This window comes from Phoca vitulina, unplaced genomic scaffold, assembly GCF_004348235.1.
Source record: "Phoca vitulina isolate PV1807 unplaced genomic scaffold, GSC_HSeal_1.0 scaffold8, whole genome shotgun sequence".
Taxonomy (NCBI): Eukaryota; Metazoa; Chordata; class Mammalia; order Carnivora; family Phocidae; genus Phoca; species Phoca vitulina.
In genome coordinates this window covers 2266412-2280002 of record NW_022589711.1, presented here as the reverse complement: position 1 = coordinate 2280002, position 13591 = coordinate 2266412, and the positions used below count along the sequence as shown (strand labels likewise).

General features: G+C 35.7%; 1 non-coding gene and 1 pseudogene across 1 annotated transcript; both read left to right on the top strand.

Annotated features, from left to right (window-relative positions):
* The first annotated feature begins 3787 nt into the window (after positions 1-3787).
* LOC116634171 lies at positions 3788-3891 on the top strand. The gene has a single exon (XR_004299882.1). It is a non-coding gene; the product is annotated as a U6 spliceosomal RNA (small nuclear RNA).
* Positions 3892-12208: 8317 nt separating this feature from the next.
* On the top strand, positions 12209-13039 carry LOC116634119 (annotated as a pseudogene).
* The last annotated feature ends 552 nt before the right edge of the window (positions 13040-13591 follow it).

The following is a 13591-nucleotide window of genomic DNA, read 5'->3' as shown; positions in this document are numbered from 1 at the left end:
CACCCCTGCTCCTGAGGTAGCCAGAGACTCTTGGCCTAGAGAGGCAAAGGCACCTATATTTAAAGAAAAAAGCAGAGCTTCACTCCAGGCCAGGGCACAGGCTGCATTTTAGGTTTTATTAGCCCACCCCAGTAGGTGCGGTTGAACAGTTCACAAACCCCAGTAACATATGCTGGCCACCCTGCTTCCTAACTGTGCTCATGATGGCTTAATACTCAATCCCTCAGGGACCTACCATACTCCTGATTCTAATACTTAGTGAGATTATTAACTTAGTGTCAATAAAAGTATAATTTAAAAAAAAAATTTATTTGCTATTATAGAAGTAGGTACAGATGCAATATGTAATTTGGATAAAATAACTACAGTATTTGACTTAGAAGCACCAAAACTTTCATTATTTTGTTAATATGAATTTTTAAAAGGAAGCAATGATTTAAACGGGAAAAAAGCAAACTCTCTGTTTCACAATTCTGTTTCCAGGATTGTTTTAAATCAGAATTTTGGGGGCACTGGCTCAGTAGGTTAAGCATCTGCTTTTGCTTCAGGTCATGATCTCAGGGTCCTGGGATTGAGCCCCACATTGGGGTCCCTGATCAGCAGGGAGTCTGCTTCTCCTCCCTCTACCACTCCCCCTGCTTGTGCTCTCTCTCTCTCATGTACTCCCTCTCTCTCTGTGTCAAATAAATAAATAAAATCTTTTTAAAAAATCAGAATTGTGAAGGGCATTGGTCACAATGAATGCTTATGTTCATTAAGATTTGCACTAGTATCTGTTTTAATTATACCTGAAATTTCCTGTCATGTTCTGAAATTTCCTGTCATATTCTGAGCTTTCTGGGAGGAGAAAATTAGCAAGTCATCTTGTGGAACAGAAATGTGCTCAGAATTATTGTAGTTTCCTAAATAATTATTAGAGAAAATCCTGACAATATTTGGAGGGAATGGTAAACACCACTACCCAGTAGTACTCCTGTCAGTATTGCTAATTAATATACTAGAAGTTCCATTGGTCTTATAAAAAAATCCTTTATTAAAAATTAGAAAATTTTGGATACAGAAAGGAAAGCATCATTCTCATCAAAAAATCATTAATTTATTTTCTCATGTTGGATATTGTGCTGTATTCTGTAAAGTTTTTGTGGGTTTAATGCTATTTAGAGTAGTATATGAGTTTAATTTTAATGCATTATATATTATTTAAATCTTATAAGAAATTTTAATTTAAAAATTATTCATGGATCACAGAAACTAAAGAACTTAATCTTCTTTTAAGACTCCCTTACATTTAGTTTCTGATTCACTTTTATATTATTTTTTACAAATAAAGACTTTTTAGAATTATACATTACAGATTTTCCCTTGAAAATCATTTGCTAATGATCAGACTTTGGTTTATTGCAAAGAAGATGCCTATAAGTTAGCATTCCCTGATTGATGAGACATAGGAATGATCTTAAATATTTCTGAAGGTAGTGATATAATTTCCAGACTCCCTTAAGATAAGCAGATGTGTTTGTGAAAAAGAATAATTTATCTCTCCACTTATGTGATTGAGAATGGGATTGCTAGAATTGGTCTAGTATGTTTGCTTTTGTAGCATATTTAAGTGCTGGAATAGTTTCACTACTATGTCACCTTTACTTCCTGGAAAGGAAAATCATTGTATTTTAAAGCTCAAGTGACTTTCGGACTATGAAAAGGGTTACTTGACTTTGAAAGTAAGGGCTTAATCAAGAGGTAAAACTCTGTTCTTGAGCAAGGAAACCAAATTCAATATTAGGCAGCAGGCATCTGTGAAACGATTTACTTCTATGTAATTTTACAAATGTACTATGCAGACAAAAATGAAATTAGTTTGCCAGAACGTGCATTCTACCTTCTGCCACTAACTCAGTCCTATGAAGGCATATCTTCTGGCACTAACTGGGTCCTATGTTGGGCTGACAACTGCTTTCTTGACCCTTTTGCACAGTTCATCTTCTATCAAGAATCCTCCGCTCCCCCCCCTCCCCACCCTGCTGCTTTCCCTTCACTACCACCCACTCTTCAGAAGTGCGTGTGTATGATGTGACAGCCTCTTATCTAAGCAGGCAGGAAGCCCTAGTTCTCTTGGCAGGAGGTGCTTGAGTGAGGAGGTGTGTGTGTCCTTTTCTTTGATAGTTAGCTGTTGTTCAACCGAGATTTTTGGTGGGTGTGTTTTTCATTTCAAACTAAAATCATCATTTTACAAGTATATCCAATTTCCTCTGATATTAACAAGTGTGAGGGAAAAATTGGATCAAAATGAAATAGTAAACAGAATCAAGAGTGGGAAATGGGAATTTAATCTTCAAGTATTTGTCGTCTTTTAATTTCTTGGCTATGCTGCTAACTGGGCCTTTATGGTCCCTGCAGTCACAAAGATTGCACATATCTTTGATATTATGCTGAATAAATACCTCTAGGTAATCAGCACATGATCTTGAAACATTATTGCTGTTAGATTATACGTTGTTAGCACTTTGACACAAGAGGTACTTGATATTTCAGTCAATGATCGCTTCACTGAGCACTATTCTTTTCACCCTCTCATCATGTTGTAAACTGTTTTCTAGCTCAGGCAGGCAATAATTGAGCTCAATAATGTGGCTATGTACTTAACCACTGAGCAGCAACCAGATGTGAGGGTATATTTCCAGTAAAACACTTGAATACTGCCCATGGAGAAGTGAGTCTAATGTCAGTTCCACCCTTGATGTAACAAGTGCTCTTTGGTGAGCTGTACTCTTTTAATGAGATTATTTGTAAGCATAATGGGGAGTATGGAAATGTGCCAATTGAAGAGTCAATGGGAGAGGAATAATAGGGATAATGAGTGACGGGGAGAGGAGAAACAGGTAGACCAAGGAAATCAGGCACACTGAGAACTCTGTAAAATCAAGTGAGTGAATTATAGCTGTAAGAGGATGTCTAATGGTAATTTTTGATGTGTTTTATACTCAAGAGTGTGAAAGTCACTTTATGCATTCTATTTTTGATAATTAAGAGTAATTTATAGGTTTGCCACCTTTCCTCTTTCAAGTGGCAAGCTTCCAGATCCTTTCTGTACCATCATGCTGTAGAATGAAGTGGCAAGTGAACAAGTTCTCAATAAGCCTGCTAAAATTCCGAAGTTATTGCCATCAAATAAATGTTTTCTAAAATGACTCTTCTATTTTTTCTTAATTAACGTATTTCTTTTTAGCAGAGATATGGAAGTTCATATCTCACCATCTGAGTAGGGAGCCCAATGTGGGGCTCGATCCCAGGACACTGGGATCATGACCTGAGCCAGAGGCAGATGCTTAATGGACTGAGCCACCCAGGCACCCCAATGTTCCCCATATTTTAAAGGTTGATTTGACATGTTTTGCCACAAATTCAGTTTTAAACCCTAAAAAATATTTTATAAATAAAAATATTAAACTTTTACCTTTTGAAATAATGCAAAATACTATTGAACATGGAATGCAATGATAGTATCATTTTTCTATCTATCCACGTAACATTTAATCTTTAAAAGTACTTGAATCTGCACATAATAGCTTTAATTGAAAGGGATAGAACATATTATTAAATCCGGCAGACTAATTCATCATATGCATTTATAACAAGTACTTCAGATCATTTCATTCTTTCACCTGTCCAAAATCAACATTTTCCATATGTTCATTAGGTTTCCTTCCATAATTATTTTTTTGAACATGCACTGTGAGCTTAAATCTCAAAGAAACAAAAGAATGTATTGTCATGAAAGGAAAAGAGAGTGCTTACTTTGGCAGTACTTAAGCTAAAATTCTGAACAATACAGAGATTAGCATAGCCCTTACACAAGGATGTCACCAAATTCATGAAGCTTTCCATATTTAAAAAAAAAAAAAAAGAAGAAGAGGGATGTTTGAACTACATCGGCTAAATTTTAAAAACTGTTTAGATCAAATAACACCTCAAATTTTGTAAATTTATCATTCTAGCTTAAATTTACATAAAAATATGAGGTCCTAATACTGAAAATGCTTTTTCATATTAAAAAAAGTCCTTTAAATATTTTTAAATGACATTAGAATCCTGAGATATTTTCCAAGGAATATAAAGATCAAAGCACCTGTGTCTTTTCTTCCATTGGCATATTGACTCAAATTGCTATAAACTTTCCTATTTAAGTGAAGCATTTTACAAAATTCCACATAGAGTCCATTATCTGAATTGTGGAAGAAAATAAAATCTTATTGAGGAGCAAGAATTGGCACATTTTCAATGGCTGAATATGATAACAAACGAGACCATCGGACTCATTTGTCATGAAATGTCATCATCCACCTTCATATTCCTATTTATTCCCCTTACCATCGCCTCTTGGTAAATGTGGGAGGCAGTCCCTACATATGGAAAATCCTGGTGTAGGTGGGCAGGGGCTGCTTTATAATTGCATAGAATCATTTCATCAAATAAAATAAGTATTATTTTTAAGTATAGTTAAAATGTCATATCTAAAATGCTTCTGTTTTTGTTCTTTTCATTCATTTATTCAAAAGTGTTATTTTTCTGAGCACTCTAATAGATGCTTGGCATATAACAAATACCCATTTATATGGAACATCTGGTCCCAGTGTCCCCATATATGCTCACTCTATCATGATAGAAGTACGAAAATCAGTAAAATAAGTATCGTTTCCTGATTTATTTATAATAATAATAACAATATAATTTTTACAATAATAAAATTACTTTATGTAAATGAAAAATTTGAAGTCTTTTCTCGGTACATGTTAAGGGTTAAAAACAAGTGTTTTATATCATTATAATTAACTATTCATCAAAGATTTGTGGAGATAATACAGTAATTTGAAAGTTTATTTTTGATAATGTGTTATTTCTGCTTTTGATTTTCACAAAACAAAGTTGTTAACCTAACCTAATCTAATATTCACCATTAACATTACTCTTACTGTGGGAATTTTTTTTTTTAAAGACTCTTTTTCAACACAAAGAAAGAAGCTAGAAGTTTCAGATCCTCACAAAGTAAATTAGATAATAAAAATTTATATTTATTCTGAAATGCTTAATGTTGAGGCATTTATCCTTTGAACCTGAACCAAAATTCAGGGCAAACTGTGCCAAATGTTTATTTTCTTAAACAACTTGCTAAATATTTTTTCAGTTGGTGTTTTCAAGCTATTCAAAACTGAACAAATATGTCATGAATATTATTAAAAAGAAACACAGTTCAACCATCACAGCAAAATCTTCACACACACACACGCACACACACACACACAGATTTGAAACATGGATATTCTTCTGTGTCTGAGTAAGTTTTCAGACATGTAATATCAACACTAAGAAATAATAAAACCTGTTCTTCATTCCTTATACAGTATGTATCTAAAAGATTGACATGGAAAACTGAGTATTTAGCCAAGTTATTCTTTCAACAGCCTCAGCCTGCCTAGATAATTCAGGATCTAAAGACCTCTCTTCAATAACAGATGGCCAGTGATAGTTTGAGCAAAACAGTTAAATTCCCCAAGCAGTGCTCTTGGCTTAGCCAATGTATAAACTGTCTTAGTTTCTTTGGAATAAAAATTTACCCAGTGAAATTTTACAAGTTTATAGATAAAGTGGATTTCCTGGGAGTACTGTATTTTCCTGAGGACCCAGATCCAGAAATCAGATATAGTTATAGGGATGTTGCATATAGTCCTAGTTCTCTGTATTTCAATTATCACCCGGAAGTTTTCTGACTTTATGGATTTGGTGAGTAATTAGTTAAAAAACTGGTCAAATTTTGCAACTTTGTGGGAACTTCTTTCTGGATTTCTGCATGAAAGAAGAAAGAATCATTATAATCAATTTTATAAAGTTGTGATTTTTCCCTAAGCAATATTATTTAAAAAGTAAGTGTAATTCAGGGCACCTGGGTGGCTCAGTCAGTTAAGTGTCCGACTCTTGGTTTTGTCTCAGGTTATGATCTCAGGGTCCTGAGATGCAGCCCCATGTCAGGCTCTGTGCTGGACATGGAGCTTACTTAGGATTCTCTCTCTCCCCGTTTCCCTCTGCCCCTCTCTGCCATCTCTTAAAAAAAAAAAAAAAAAGGAAGTGTAATTCACTCTCAAGCCCTCAGGAATCAATTACAAGTATGAGGGAGTTCAAATGAGAGCCAAGAATAAATGCACAAGCTAAAGTATTTAGGTAAGGAAGATTACCTGGCTCATATAGAAGGGCCAAAAGTTAAGTTATGGGATGTTTAAGATTTAAGAACAACTAGTGGAATGTTCAGAAACCATCTTTTCTCTTTAAATATAACATGTAGTTTAGACATAATTCATGATAAATTTTAGCATTGTCTTTAATATTGGATACAGTCATATTTTTCTGTTAAATAACTTTTGTTTTAAAATTTAAATTATGAGTACTACGAAGTATGATAGTATAACTCATTCCATTCTATGTAACAGTTTCAGATTGTGAGATGGAAAAGGTCAGGAAAGTCGATTTATGAAATGAAATACCCGGGAGAATGCAAAGATATATATGTGCCATATAGGTTTTAGTCCTTTATGATATATTTAGTAAAATGAGTTATTGATATTTTTTATTTGGTTGTATTCCAATCAAATGCTATAGACAAAAATATAAGTTTCTACCCAAATTCTATTTAAATTTTTAAGTACCTGATAATTTAAAATATTTTTTATGTTGGGAAAAGAATTAACACAACTTTCCAGAGAAATATTTCTTGCTTAATTCCTCTTGAATGGATATGTATAAGAGCACTGAATGATGTGACTGTATTAGAATCACATAAGTCATCTAAAGGTGTCATTTGTAGATATCTCTCTGCCCCCAGCCGACTGTTATTCGTCCCTAGGCAATCAGACAGAGTTCATCAAACTTATATGGATCAAGGAACTAAAAAGGTCCTTTGCCCAAGACAAATTTTAGTTTCTCTTATTTCCTGTGTATACTTTATCACATGATACCAAAGAATATTGTCCTTGGGAAACATGTAAAGATTTCTCATGATCTCACTACACAACCTATAGTGCCAAAATTTTTCCTCAGTGCTATTTCAGTCTTATTTTATTTCTTGGAAATGCAGTTACCTTCTGTTTGAATCAGTACTTCAACAATAAGCAAATGCTATGGTTTTAAATTTAGCCATGAGTCAAAGAAAATAAAAAGAAAATAAGGATTATGTAAAGATTTGACAATAATAATACATAGATACTAAATAAATAATTTTGTAATAAATAACATATGCATAATAAACACAAATGTATGCGTGTGTGTGTGTATATATATACACATTTATATATTCAGAAAAACAAGGCAAAATACCATTTATATGGAACAGCTGGTTGCCTACTGTTCACATGTATACTCTGTTATGTTAGAAAAAGGAAAATCAATAAAATAGCTATTTTTCCTGATTCCTTATCAAAATAATAATATAATTTGAATATATGTATATACTTCATATTCTATATCTAGATTCTAAATTATGAAGAAAAAAAGCCCATTTTTGCCCAGATTACTAATGCTATAGTCATTATATCTGTGTTGAAACAGATACTTGTACTTGTCAGCATGATCTATGCAATAATATGAACTTTCCAATAATCTTGGTAATATTATCATACTGCATGTGGGGAAAGATTCAGGTGACCTGGGATCAACTCCTAGTTCAGAAATTTTCTATATAGGAATAGACAAATCACTTGCTCTCTTTGAGTATCAGGTTTAATTCTCATTATCAGGCAAAGCATAAAGAAAAAAAGTGATGTGGCATAAAAGACCAGAGACCAAGACTAGCAGAAATTGAATGAGGAAAGGGGAGACAATGTGCCTATGTTTACACCTGGTAACGTCTGAAGATAGTTGTGGACAAGACAAGGTAAACTGATGGTAGGAGAGGGCACCCCATTCTGTTCTTTAACTGAATTAACCAATTATGATGATTAATTCTATGTGACTAGGCCAAAGGATGTCCAGATAGCTGGTAAAATATTATTTCTGGATGTGTTTGTGAGGGTGTTTCTGGAAGAGATTAGCATTTGAATCAGTAGACTGAGTAATGAAAATCATTCCACCAATGTAGTAGGCCTCATCCAGTCCCGAGTGCCTGAATTGAATAAAAATGTGAAGGAAGGGCGAATTCTCTCTTCCTCTCCTTGAGCTGGGACATCCGTCTTCTCTTACCCTTCGACATTGGAGTTTCTGGTTCTTGTACCTTCAGAATTGAACTGAATTATACCAAAGGTTTTATTGTTCTCCAGCTTGTAGATGACATGTTGTGGCGTATCTTGGCCTCCATAATTTCATGAGCCAATTGCAGCAATACATTTCCTCTTCTGTCTCTTTATATATCCTAATGGTTCTGTTTCTCTGGAAAACCCTAAAAAATATACATATTAGTCCTGAGAAGCAGAGTGCTGCTGTAACATGCACCTAAAAATATGCACGTGGTTTTAGAACTGGATAAAAGGTAGAGGCTAGAAGAATTTGGAGGTACATGCTAAAGAAAGCCAAGATTGCTGTGAATGGACCATTAAAGCAATTTTGGTAAGGGCACAGAAGGAGAAGAGGAGAGCTATAGAGAAAACCTCCATCTTCTTGGAGTATATCTAAGTGGTTGTGAACAGAATGTTGGTAGACATATGGATGGTAAAGGCTATTCTGATGAGGTGACAGACAGAAATGGGAACATGTTATTGGAAATTAGAGGAAAGGTGATTCTTTGTTATGAAATGGCAAAGAGTTTGGCTGAATTGTATTCATATCCTAGTGTCTTGTAGAAGGTAGAACTTGAGAGCGATAAAATTGGATGTTTGGCTGAGGCAGTATTTAAGCAAAGTGTTGAAGTAGCTGCTGGTTTCTCTTGAATGCTTATAGTAAAATGTGACAAGAAAAATGATTTTAGGATGGAATTGTTAATAAAGAAGCAGAACTTAAAAATTTGGGAAATTCTTAGCCTATCCATATTGAAAGGAATAAAAAATCTTGTTTGGGAGACAACATGAAGGATGTGGCCAAATTTGATTAAGCTATGACTTGGCCATCTCAAAGGATCCAGGAGTTACTCATCAAGACAGTGATGATTGAATGAGGTACAGGTGGAAACTAAGGCATTAGAATGTGTGGTTTTGTCATCTTAGAACTGTGTGGGACAATGACAATTAGATCACTCAACAGCCAACTCCTCTAATACCTGGGCATCAAGTGATATCTCATGGCATACTGTAACTTCTATAAAATTCTTCAAAGCTGTAATCTCAAGGCAAAATCTAGTTGTAAAGGAGTTAGACTGTGTGATTTAATTAAGTGTGCAGCCTTAACAAATCTCATTTGTCAATGTTAGGGCTCTGATAGGATAAGAGTAGAATTCTGAAATCTGTGATGGGAAATATGGATGGACAAGTCTGATAAATCTGAATTCCCAAATTCCACTGAATTCATTATTTCAGCAGAAGATGCCCCCTTTCTCTTGTTAGAGGAAAGCAGTCTCTTCCTTGAATGGTGACCTTGAAATGACCCATTTGAATTAGGTGTTTATAGAGATGGAACTTGTTTCCATAAAAGATCTTTTCTTGCCTCCCTTCATTGCTTCTGAGACAATAGCAAGCATCAGGATTAATCACAGACCAAACAGGAAAGTAAAATCTCTTCTAGAAAGAAATAGCTTACACATTAAAGGAAGTATAGAACCCAGCTAACTTTTGCTGGACAGGAACTGTGGACAATGTTTAGCATAGATCTTGAGTATATTCATGCAAAGATTGGGAAATATGTTTTAATAGGAGACAACTTAATTACTTCAGGGGAATTTATAACCATTAAAGGACTCCTAAAATATCCTAATAACCTATTAAATTGGCTACTTGAATCCTGCACTTCATTACAGTAAATTAGGAATAAATGTTGTTACTTCCTTGACATAGTGGTGAGGATGAAATCAGAAGATTCTGAGAATAGGGGAAGATAAAATGGATTTAATACTTATGAGCTAAGAACCCACCACAAGTCTATCTTTCAGAATAGCCTAGATAATACCCCCCTCAGTAAAGCATAAGGAATGAATTGAGAGGTGGTGCTGTGGTCCTAGTAAGAACTGTTGTTTGCCAGGAAACACCAATTGGCTATATTATTGGAGCTGTCCATTTTGTGGTATGTTTTATCATATCATTTTGGCATAATATCAAGCAAAATAGGAAATGTCTATTGTGAAATTGGAACACCACAGTAGAGGTTTGTCCCAAGCAGATCAAATGCATATTTAAATTACATGACAGGTAATTCTGATGCCTGTGTCACCTATCTCTTGATACAAATGACTTTCCTTCAATTCATACTTATGAATTCGTGGGGGTTCCCTATGACCAACTGATAAAGTAGGAGAAATCTCAACCCATTCACAGATGGATTATTGCAATATGTTTGTGTTAGGTGAAAGGAACTTCTGCCTCATTACATCTCTACAAAGCGGTGGTACTAAAGTGCACTTATGAAGGACATCATTTCAGTAAGCAAAGCTGTGTGCAATCACTTAGTTGTCACTTTCTATGGATGAGAAGTGGCCAGAAGAACGAGCATACATGACCTCTAGGACAGATTTAAAAGGTTTGATTGATTATCTGTATTTGGAAAGGGGAAAAAAAAAAAAACCTGGAAGATAAAAATTCAGAGTTCTGGGGAAGAGACAAGAAATATGGATAGACCCATGGAAGTGACTGAGCAAAAGCATGTGGATCTTTATTTTTCATGTAATGCATACAAAAATGACTAATGCTGTGACTTTCAGTAAACCTTCCTTCTTATTCCACCCAAGTTTGGACAATGGTCTACAAGACCACAAATTTTGTGAATAATGGAACAAATGCATGGGCGCCATAATAAATGTAGTAGCACTTGTAGGCTGAACTAGCTAACCGCTTCAGCTACTGCCATACAACTAACCTGTTAGTAGCAGAGACCAATGATAGATCTCAGAATAACATCATCCTTCAACAAGACTAGTTAGATGCTTAGTGTCATGTCACCTTTTCAAACACCTTCTCTCCTCTGAAAAGGGCAGCAGTAATACCCACTGGAATCTATACTTAATCTGCATATGTATTTATCTTCCGTCCACATAGTCTCTCTGTCAGCACCATCATACAGTCTGACTTTTACACTTTTATAGGCTTTGCTCTCCTTTACTTTCAACCCAGCACCCCACGATTGTACTACCTGATAAAGTAGTAGCACATAGCTTTTACCTCAGGCTCTGTGTTCTGGGGAACCTAGAATAAAGCAATGAGTACATGACAGTTTTCATCATTCTTTATGTAACATCCATAGCAAATCATTTATTTCAAGCCACCATTTTTCTCTTTCAAGTTATTTTGGCAACCTTTTTGTAGTCTTTATTTGCCATTCAAATGTATCTTTCCGTAACTCAAATGTCATAGTTATCCTACTCAGAAATTTAAAATCATTATATGGCTGTTAATTTTTGCTGGTTAAAACTCAAGTTCACAGCAGGGCATGTCTATCCCTCAGAATAAGCTCAAGTTAACCTCACAGACTCTTCTTCTGCCATCAGTGACTCTGAACCTTACTCACAGTTTTAAACTTTGTCAGTCATTCTCCTTCCTTTGCCTAAAAAAGCCCATTATATACTTACAATTCCTGGTTACTTACTCTGTGATCTTCACAACTTATCTTAGATCTAATAAAACAAAATGAAGTGCTAGGAAGCCTAAGCAACAGAATGTGGCATAGACAAAGAGATTATAAATGAGGGAAAACACAGAAGATTTAGAAGTATAATAGTGTCTCACAGATATTTCAAGAAAAACCCTAAAATTGGAAGTACTTTAAGTCTATTAAGGCTGATAACGGGATAAGTATTAATTGTCTATATAGGCTCCAGAGTGTTTAGCTCTGAACCAGTACAAAAAAAAAAAAAAAAAAAATACTTTTTGAATGTCAAGGTGTTAGTCAAATCAGTTTACAAAGTAAAGTTCAATAATATTATGTACACTATGTATTGGTTTCTGCAAAAATTATATTTGTAATATATTATTACAAAAGGAACTTGACAATGCACATTACTAGAAATGTTTACATTGTTGCCTTTAAAACAAACCAAAATAGCCTTTCCCCATACTGTGTTGTCGTGCATTCCCGAAGGGAAATCTTCAGCATGTCTGGAGCCCTTGACATCTTGCAAATGGAGGAGGAAGATGTCCTCAAATTCCTTGCAGCAGGAACCCATTTAGGTGGCATCGACCTTGACTTCCAAATGGAAGAATACATCCACAAAAGGAAAAGTGATGGCAACTATATATCATCTGTAAAGAACCTGGGAGAAGCTTCTTCGGCAGCTCATGCCATTGTTGCCGTTGAAAACCCAGCTGATGTCAGTGTTCCATTGTTTGGGAATACTGGCCGGAGAGCTGCGCTGAAGTTTGTTGCTGCTACTGGAGCCACTCCTACCGCTTCCCTCCTGGAACTTTCACTAACCAGATTCAGGCAGCCTTCTGGGAGCCCAGACTGGTTACTGATCCCAGGGCTGACCACGAGCCTCTCACAGAGATGTCTTATGTTAACCTGCCTCCTGCCTACCATCGCTCAGCCTAACACAGACTGCACTACGTGGACACTGCCATCCCGTGCACCAACAAGGGAGCTCACTCGGGGGGGTCTGCTGTGGTGGATGCTGGCCCGGGAAGTCCCATGGGAAGTCGTGCCTGACCTCTACTTCTACAGAGATCCTGAAGAGATTGAAAAAGAGGACCATGCTGCTGCCGAAAAGGCTGTGACCAAGGAGGAATTTCAGGGTGAATGGACTGCTCCAGCACCTGAGTTCACTGCTACTCAACCTGAAGTTGCAGACTGATCTGAAGGCATGCAGGGGCCCTCTATGCTGTTCCCTACTGAAGACTGGAGCGCCCAGCCGGCCACTGAGAACTGGTTTGCAGCTCCCACTGCTCAGGCCACTGAATGGGTAGCAACAGCCACTGAGTGGTCTTAGGCTGCTCTTCCAGAGGCAAACAAAATGGAAATAAGGTTGATGGGAATTAAAGTTTCTAAACAAATAAATAAAGCCAAACACAAGACAAACAGTCATCTATGCAGTAATCCCATTTCTTCACTCAGAAAATAAAATAACAACAATATTAATAGTAGTAATAGCAGCGGTCTTAATGCAGAACTAACAAGAGTTGTAATATTCCTTGTTAGAATGTAATAGGAGCAGTAGATGACTTGTAAGTGAAAGAAATTGTAGGTCTCTTACAAAATAGGAGATAATGATTCTTTCTGACCTACAGCAGTCACCCATTCAGTGAATGAGTGGGAAGAAAGGAATAATTATTTCTACTGGAGACATTTATTACAGAAGTTAATTGTCACAAATTATTTCACATAATATATTAATGAATAAGTCCAAGAATAAAAAGTCTCACAAATTGTTAAGTCAGACACTGTGAGAATTTTTTATCTCCATAGAATGAAGAGTTAGCACTGCAGTTAAAAAAAAAGAAAAAAAAGAAAAAACTATTGTCAGGCTATAAAGTGGAGAATT